The following is a 7,856-nucleotide window of genomic DNA, read 5'->3' as shown; positions in this document are numbered from 1 at the left end:
GGTCCACAATACAACAATGGAGTAATTTCCTTCTGTGGAATGAAAACTAAATAAAAAGTGTGGTACAAAAAGAAACAGTTTTGTGCAATTTTTTGCAGAGACTTAGAAAAAATATACATTTCAGTTGCAATAATGTTTTACCAGCTTTTGTCATCTTATTTTCTGCGTGCAAGTTGGTATTTTAAAATTATGTCGGAGACAACAAGTGGTAACCAACATCATCCAGTTAATAAAAAAGTATCTATTTTGATGTTTACGTCCATTAATAATAAATCACACAAACTAATTACACTTTGTTTGATATTTCCATAGTAACTTCTCAACCAAATTTTTACAGTGGTATCCAGTGCATTAGGAGGAATTTCAACAACACAACCCATCACATCAAGTTTGTCACCTTTCTCACCAACAACTGATGATGTTGTTTGAATTACTTTATATTCTTTGCATTTCTGTGAAAATCAGTTTACAGCATTAAAAGTAAATTTTAGTTGTTCATCAAAAAATGTTAACAGTAGTATTTATGCTAAGAGTCAAGTGTTGGAATTGTGAATTAAAAATGGTTCAAAGCTGCAGAAGCAAAGGCTATTTTGAACACTAAAGTAAAGATTGTTATAAATATTTAGCACATTCACTTTTGAAAAGCCATAAAAATTTTCCTTACTTTTAAATTGATGAGATTGTTTCCTGCTTGTGTAAAGTTTTCAATATTGACAAGCAACCACCCGATTTTGTGTCTGCATGCAGTCAATGACTCAGCACTTTCATCTGTCAATTTGTTGCGGTACAAATACAAGCCTTCCATCTACACAAAATAAAAAACGATGAATAAATCTAGCCAAAAAAATTATTGCATAAACACAAGTTTACTGAAACCTTTTCTCTCATTAAAAACAAATATATAACAATAATAATTGGCCAAAACGTCGATCTAGTAAATTATTTTTTTTTGCCAAAAGAGCTCTTTAGTCTATTTAATAAAACTGAGAAAACTTCACAACGGACATGAGTAGGAACATAAAATGACTTATAAGTCATAAAATCTTACAGGTTTTTGTAATTGTTTAATGTTCTCTGAGAGAATTTCCACACCCTCATCTCCAATACCACAATTACCCAAATAAACTTCGTTAATTTTGTGAATGCAACGAGCCGCTGCAGCTGCTCCACTATCTCCTATCTTGTTCTTGGAGAGACTTAGTTTCGTTATCTGAATAAAATGTCAAACTTTGCATTGAAGCCACATAAAGAATGAAGCATCCAATGTTGTGTTAGGGCAATAAAATCACAAAAAGGACACAAACTTGTTTCATCACAGTTTCTTCTAACTTTCTTTTTGCTTTCGAAATTAAAGACATCATGATTGTTACTAACAACCTAATGTGCTCACTTAAAATGTGCTTAATTCAAGTAAAAATTATGTTAACTATGACTTTACAGTGTAGACATGAACTAATGGGGCATCCTTCCATCACAACATGTGGACTTTAAGAAACCCACTTTCTTAAAGTTTAGGTAAATCCGAATTGGTTTTACTGCATCAAAAAGAGATGGTTATACAAAGCAATTTGATCCATTGCCTCAAAGTAAACATTATTTCAAAGTCATTATTTTAACATCATGTGATTTGATATTAAACAACAAGTTTAATGTTGTTGTCAGTTGCAGTTACAATACCAAACACATTTTTGAATGTATCTTACTGGTTTTGGCATGAGTGTAATTTTCTTTGAAAGAAATTCAACACCACGATTTCCTATATCACAATCATCGAGAACGACTGCTTCAATGTTGTGAATGCAATGAGCCAATGCAGCTGCTCCATTATCTCCTATGTTGTTCCTGGAGAGATCGAGTTTCTTCATCTAATTAAAATGCTACAAACTGTACATGGGTGACAACAGAGGGATGCAGCCCTCCTAGTGTTCTGCTGACAATATGTTAAGATAGTGCACCAAAATTATAGACATTTACATAACAAGCATTTTTTCCATCTGTTAAATCAACACTTTGCTTTTTGCGATTTGACATTTAAGCACATCCAATATGTTTCGGAAGGTTACCATTTCTTGCTACAACCCCAAATACTATTTTATTTGTGTCTTACAGGTTTTTGTAAATTTTTAATTTCCTCGGATAGGATTTCCACGCCATGATCTTCTATACCACATTCACTCAGGTAAACTTGTTTAATTTTTTGAATGCATCGAGCCAATACCGCTGCTCCAATATCTCCGAAATTGTTGCTTTGGAGATCAAGTTTGAACAACTTAAAAAAAAAAATTTAATCAGATTGCTTATCACATGCTTAAAGAAATTTGTCCATCGGCTTCACCGAGAAGGATTACAAACATGTTACTGAATATCATGCAACCTGTGAATTTACGAAAATATTTGATGAAATTTGAGCATAATTTTTATAAGTTCTATTAATGTATACCGGTTTGTTTCTTCTTTCAATCACAAAGCAGAGGTTTTTAATTTCCTCCGGGGTGAGATCACACCAACTTAGATCGAGCTTATGAGGAAGTTTGGAAGCTACTGAGGAAGTTGTCTTCTCATCATTTAATTCATGGGCCTTCCCGCATTCTTTAAGTATTTTTTCTATGTCTGGACTCCTCAAATTGAATCGAGTAGATGTTGGATCATAACTTGTTGGACCTGTGAAGTATGATGGTATTTAAATAAAATATAAATTTATGTCAACAAACTCATGTGGTTGATAATTTTATTTTGAAAATTAAATGGCATTGACATTCGTAAAAAAATGTTAAATCAAATATTGATAAATAACCATTAAATTTTGCATCTTTTTATTCTAGTTTTTTTCCCGAAATTTTAAACATGTTTATTGCCATGGTAACCATCATAAGAAAAATCTGTGTGCAAAAAGTAAATTTTAATAGATCCACAAAGCAAATTGAATAAATGAAAGTATAAACTTGTAATTAAAACATTAAAACAAGTTTTATTGGTTCCGTTTTATTTTTTATGTTAGTTTTAGTGGAGTTCGTTTTACTGTCCCTTACCCTGTCTTTTATTTCTCTTGCCCATCATACAGGTCTTATAGTGAATGTTTAAAGACTTGCATTGTTTGCTCCTACAAAATCTGTACAATTATGTATTTTTTACTTTTTTTACAATTTTTTTTTATATTGCAATTTTGCAAGAGTACTTTATTGGCTTGATTGCCTAGTGTAACTTTGTTGTTAACCAATTTTCTGGTTTCAGTTTGCAAAATTTAAGTTTGTGGTCCATATGCCAGGTTTTGAACCATGCTATTTCGAAAATTTTAAATCATCTAACCATGTATTCCTATGGACGAAACACGAAGAACATTCAGTCCCAAAGTATTGGTGGTAACTTTGCCGAACGGCAAGTTTCAACAAACAGAGAGGGAAATAAATTAATTGTTATTATTATACACAAAATTTTGAAAATACATAAAAAATTCGGTCGGTGTCAGAGTAAGATCTGAGAAATGAACTCGAGACTCAGGGCCAACCTAACCCAATGCTCCAACTGAGCTACAGTGGTTTCACTTGGTATATTGTGACCAAGGTACACTGATGCGCAAGCGCACAACTTGCCAGGCCACCTTCAAATATACGTAGGGGATCTCTACCACTGTAACCTATGGGCGGCCAGAAGGGTCATAATGCGTCTGAATCAACACGTTGCTTATTTAACCAACATGTTCCTTATTTAACCAACATGTTGCTTATTAAGCAACGTGTTACTTGGCGCCAGAAGGGTCAAAATTCACACGTTGCTTATTTAAGCAACATGTTGGTTAAATAAGCAACATGTTCCTTAAATAAGCAACGTGTTAAAAAAGACGTTGCTAGAAGGCGACCGTGGTCGGCCAAAAGGGTCAAAAGTCTGCTTAAACAACATGTTTGCCGCCCATATATGTACCCTTCTGGCCGCCCATATATGTACAGCGCGTACTATAATGTTTTTTTTGCGTGATACACATAAAGGGTTGTCTGTCGGGGTTATCGCTATTCACGTCGGATGTTACACAGTTCCGTGGCGACACTGGGCAACTAAGACCTGTTAAAAAACGAGCTTAATAGGCATATTTAGTGAGCTAAAACGAATGAAACACCTTCTCTTTAAGTGCAATGTTTCCTACAAACATTAACATGAAATTAAGGAATATGGTGCTTAAGTTCAGAAAATATGAGCAGTTTACAAAACAAAATTGTTCGAGTATACCCCGGTCTTCCTTATACATTGCTTGATTGCTGACCACTGTCAAATTAAAACACACCAAGAAATAGGTCATATATAAGTCATCTTTTTTTATTTAAAATTGTTCCACTTACGTATACAACCACCAACTTTACCTGTTAATTAAATGCCTTCAATTGACAGCATAAATTTATGTGACGCAATATCGCAACTAATAATAACTCGTAGGCTACGTGGTTTTGGAGCCCATAAGCACGTGATGCAACACAGAAAAAAAGCTGCAGTGGCAGACAAAATACTTGTCATTATATTAACTTTTCTGACCACACTACCGTTTTTTGTCGGCCGCATGAATGACTTTCGCCCAAAGTCAAGATTAGTATAGTCATAGTAAGCTTTAGAAACCGCCTTAGCGAAAGGTTAACCAAAACGCTGCAAAAAACACAGCACATTTGAAGAAATATTTGTGTTGAAGAAAATTACATGACATGGCAATAAAACAACAAACCGGAACTGGTTTACGAATAAAAACATTATGCACAAAAGAATTACAAACAAGACTGAAGCTTTTTACAACATACGACACGTTAAAATGAGTTAGTAAACGGATAAACGGTCGGAGGCAAGTAACAAACTATGGTTTGAGAATTTAATTATTAGGGCAATTGTCGTTAGCATTTATGACCGGATTGAGGTTACTCGACAGGGACCGTATAAACAATATTGTTCTTGTAAACAATGCGAACAGGAAACCGCCGGACTGGATGGTAATTGACTAGACGATTTGGTTGTTTTTATACCCCCTAAACTTAAAGCGTTCTTTAACATGGTATGAATTTTGGCAAGATTTTTACAATGCAACAACACATGCCCCATAAACTGGTTTCTCCATTTCAAAACATTCTCTCCATTCATCACAAATTGGATTGTAAACCTCCATTGTTTTAAGGTCATTTTTTCCATTGTTTCTAAAAAGCAATAAACTGGTAAGTGCTAGATTAAATCCGAATACACATATATATTACCCTCCAACAACGTATATCTTATTCCCAATCACACAAGCAGAATGTACATATCGAGCGTTTAGAAGTGGAGCAATAAATTGTATCTATATTTATACACCATGGTTTCAGAAAATAAACACTACATCTATGTGAACAACAGACCATGCAACCACTCCAGCCGCACGTGGTCTTCTGAAACTGCTGAATAATGTTCAATTTCCCGCCAGGGTTAAAGGTTACCAACGTGACAAAGCGCGCCAGAAGGGTTAAATAAGCAACATGTTCGTTATTTAAATAACATGTTGTTTAGGCAGACTTTTGACCCTTTTGGCCGACCACGGTCGCCTTCTAGCAACGTCTCTTTTAACACGTGGCTTATTTAAGGAACATGTTACTTATTTAACCAACATGTTGCTTAAATAAGCAACGTGTGAATTTTGACCCTTCTGGCGCCAAGTAACACGTTGCTTAATAAGCAACATGTTGGTTAAATAAGGAACATGTTGGTTAAATAAGCAACGTGTTGATTCAGACGCATTATGACCCTTCTGGCCGCCCATAGTAACCAGACAACGCAGTAATGTTTCATGCAATGGAATGATCGGCAGGATCGTAGCTCACTTGGTAGAGCGTTGGGTTATCCCAGGCTCGTGAGTTGTCTCGAAGTCTCACCAAGAGCTTGCTTTTTCAGATCTCGCTCCAACTTGACAGCAAAGAGTAGCTGATCCAGATAGGCTGCAATGCATGGGCTGCAAATTGTATTAGGACGTGACTGGTCTATAGGAGTATTTTAATAAAACATGTGTAGTGCAGTGATAAATTATTTTTTAGGAAATATTTTACTTTTAGGCAAAGCAGAATGGTCCAGGAATATAAACACCAAGTACCAAAAAACATTTATAAAAATAAAAGAAACCTGAATTTAATAGCAACTATCACGCCAGACTGCCACTTGGCTTAGTTGTGGGCTTTTACTGCGGTGAATAAGTCTCGAACGTCGCAGTCAGTTTCGATAAAATCAAAACTTAGTTGTACGCACTAACAAAAAACAACACAGATGAGCTTTAGTGTCCGTCTGCTGTCAGTTTCAACACGATCACGATTTATTCGCCGCAGTAAAAACAGCTACACGCGCTTTCGTAAATAACTCCTATCTAAACCAATTCATTTTCAGCCAATCTTTACCAGCAACATTATTACGTCAGACCCATTGTGACGCAGAGTCGGAATTACTTCTTGTGACTTTTTACACAACATTATAGCTCAAAACAATAAGTCACGTGACAACCCCATGCGTGGTTTTGTTCGAGATATCGAGTTCCTGCGAAACGCTACACCGTTGTGACGTAGACAATATCTCCAGGTAACAATAGATGGCCCGTGGTACGACCCCTACCTTAGGCTCCCAGAAAGTCCTGATAGCTGGGGCATGCCTCGCACGGTATTGTGTTTTTTTTACTTTGCAGAATAAAACTTTAAGGTAGTTCGCACACGCCACTGGCACAATTTACCTTGCAAACGTTATTCTTGTCACAGTCACTGTACAAAATTTCCCTTCGGCCCCACTTGGATTAGTATTACATTACAAAAGTCCCCGTGAATAAATGCATTTAAAATGGTCGCTGGAAACAGCATCCACATCCTTGTTCTTTTCGCTTTTTTAGTTAACTACAAAATTGTTTCGGAAAAAGATAATTGCTACTAAATTTAAAATCATGTTCGGGGGAAAATCGTGAAACACAGAACTGAAAATAAAACTCATACGATGAAGAAAAACCATAAAAATAGTGTGCTGACAAAACAGAATCTGATATTTGGCACCTTCACAATACACTGTGACGTCACAATGAAATAGATATTCCGTCGCTGCCCTCTTATGTAATTCAATCGCGAAATGATGGAGGATAAAAAAGATAGAAGCAGGAGCATTCTTCCCCTGCAGACTAGAGTTTCACCGATCAACCAAAACGAAGCATTTTTCATGAGAAATACACGTAAGGTAAAAGCAGCCATTTCACAAACAGATTGTTTTTAAAAAATTTAAGGAATGTATCATCGTAAACGAAATGCAAAAGTACAATATCAAATAGCCTGATGTCAACGAATTTATTTTCAAGAATACATGTTTCGCTAAATAAGCATCTTCAGTTCTAAAATTTTCGTGTGTAGATAAAGCGTTTCGTGTGTAGATAAAACGTTGTGCGTATCACATGATCGCAGGTAGTACCATTTTTTGTATGTTAATTCGTGCGTTTAACATTTTTTGCCATTTGTTTTCACAAAATGTCCAAATGCTCCTTTGGGGGTTGTTAAAGAAACACCAAGTAGCATGTAGCCAAATCAGGTCTTTTGTAGAACGTTGCTGGGTGATGTGCCTGAAAATGGCGGAGTAGCGCACTTTTGTCTCCCGCTTCATCGATGTTGAATGTTCTCCACATCTGCGTATGCTTGTTCCACCTGGTGGAGAACTTATTCTTTGTTTGTCCCACGTATTTTGCACGACAAACCCTACAAATCGCCGTGTATATTCCATAGCTTGCACAATCCAATTGGTCGTGAAGTTTGATTGTACCAGACGGTGTTTCAAACAGGTGAAGTTCGTCGACCATGCTGTCAAAGCCTTTGAAATGTTCACTTAGGCCACATTTCCGGCAT

Source organism: Ascidia mentula, chromosome 6, assembly GCF_947561715.1.
Source record: "Ascidia mentula chromosome 6, kaAscMent1.1, whole genome shotgun sequence".
Taxonomy (NCBI): domain Eukaryota; kingdom Metazoa; phylum Chordata; class Ascidiacea; order Phlebobranchia; family Ascidiidae; genus Ascidia; species Ascidia mentula.
The sequence above is the reverse complement of the archived record's forward strand: the minus strand, read 5'-3'. Positions refer to the sequence as shown.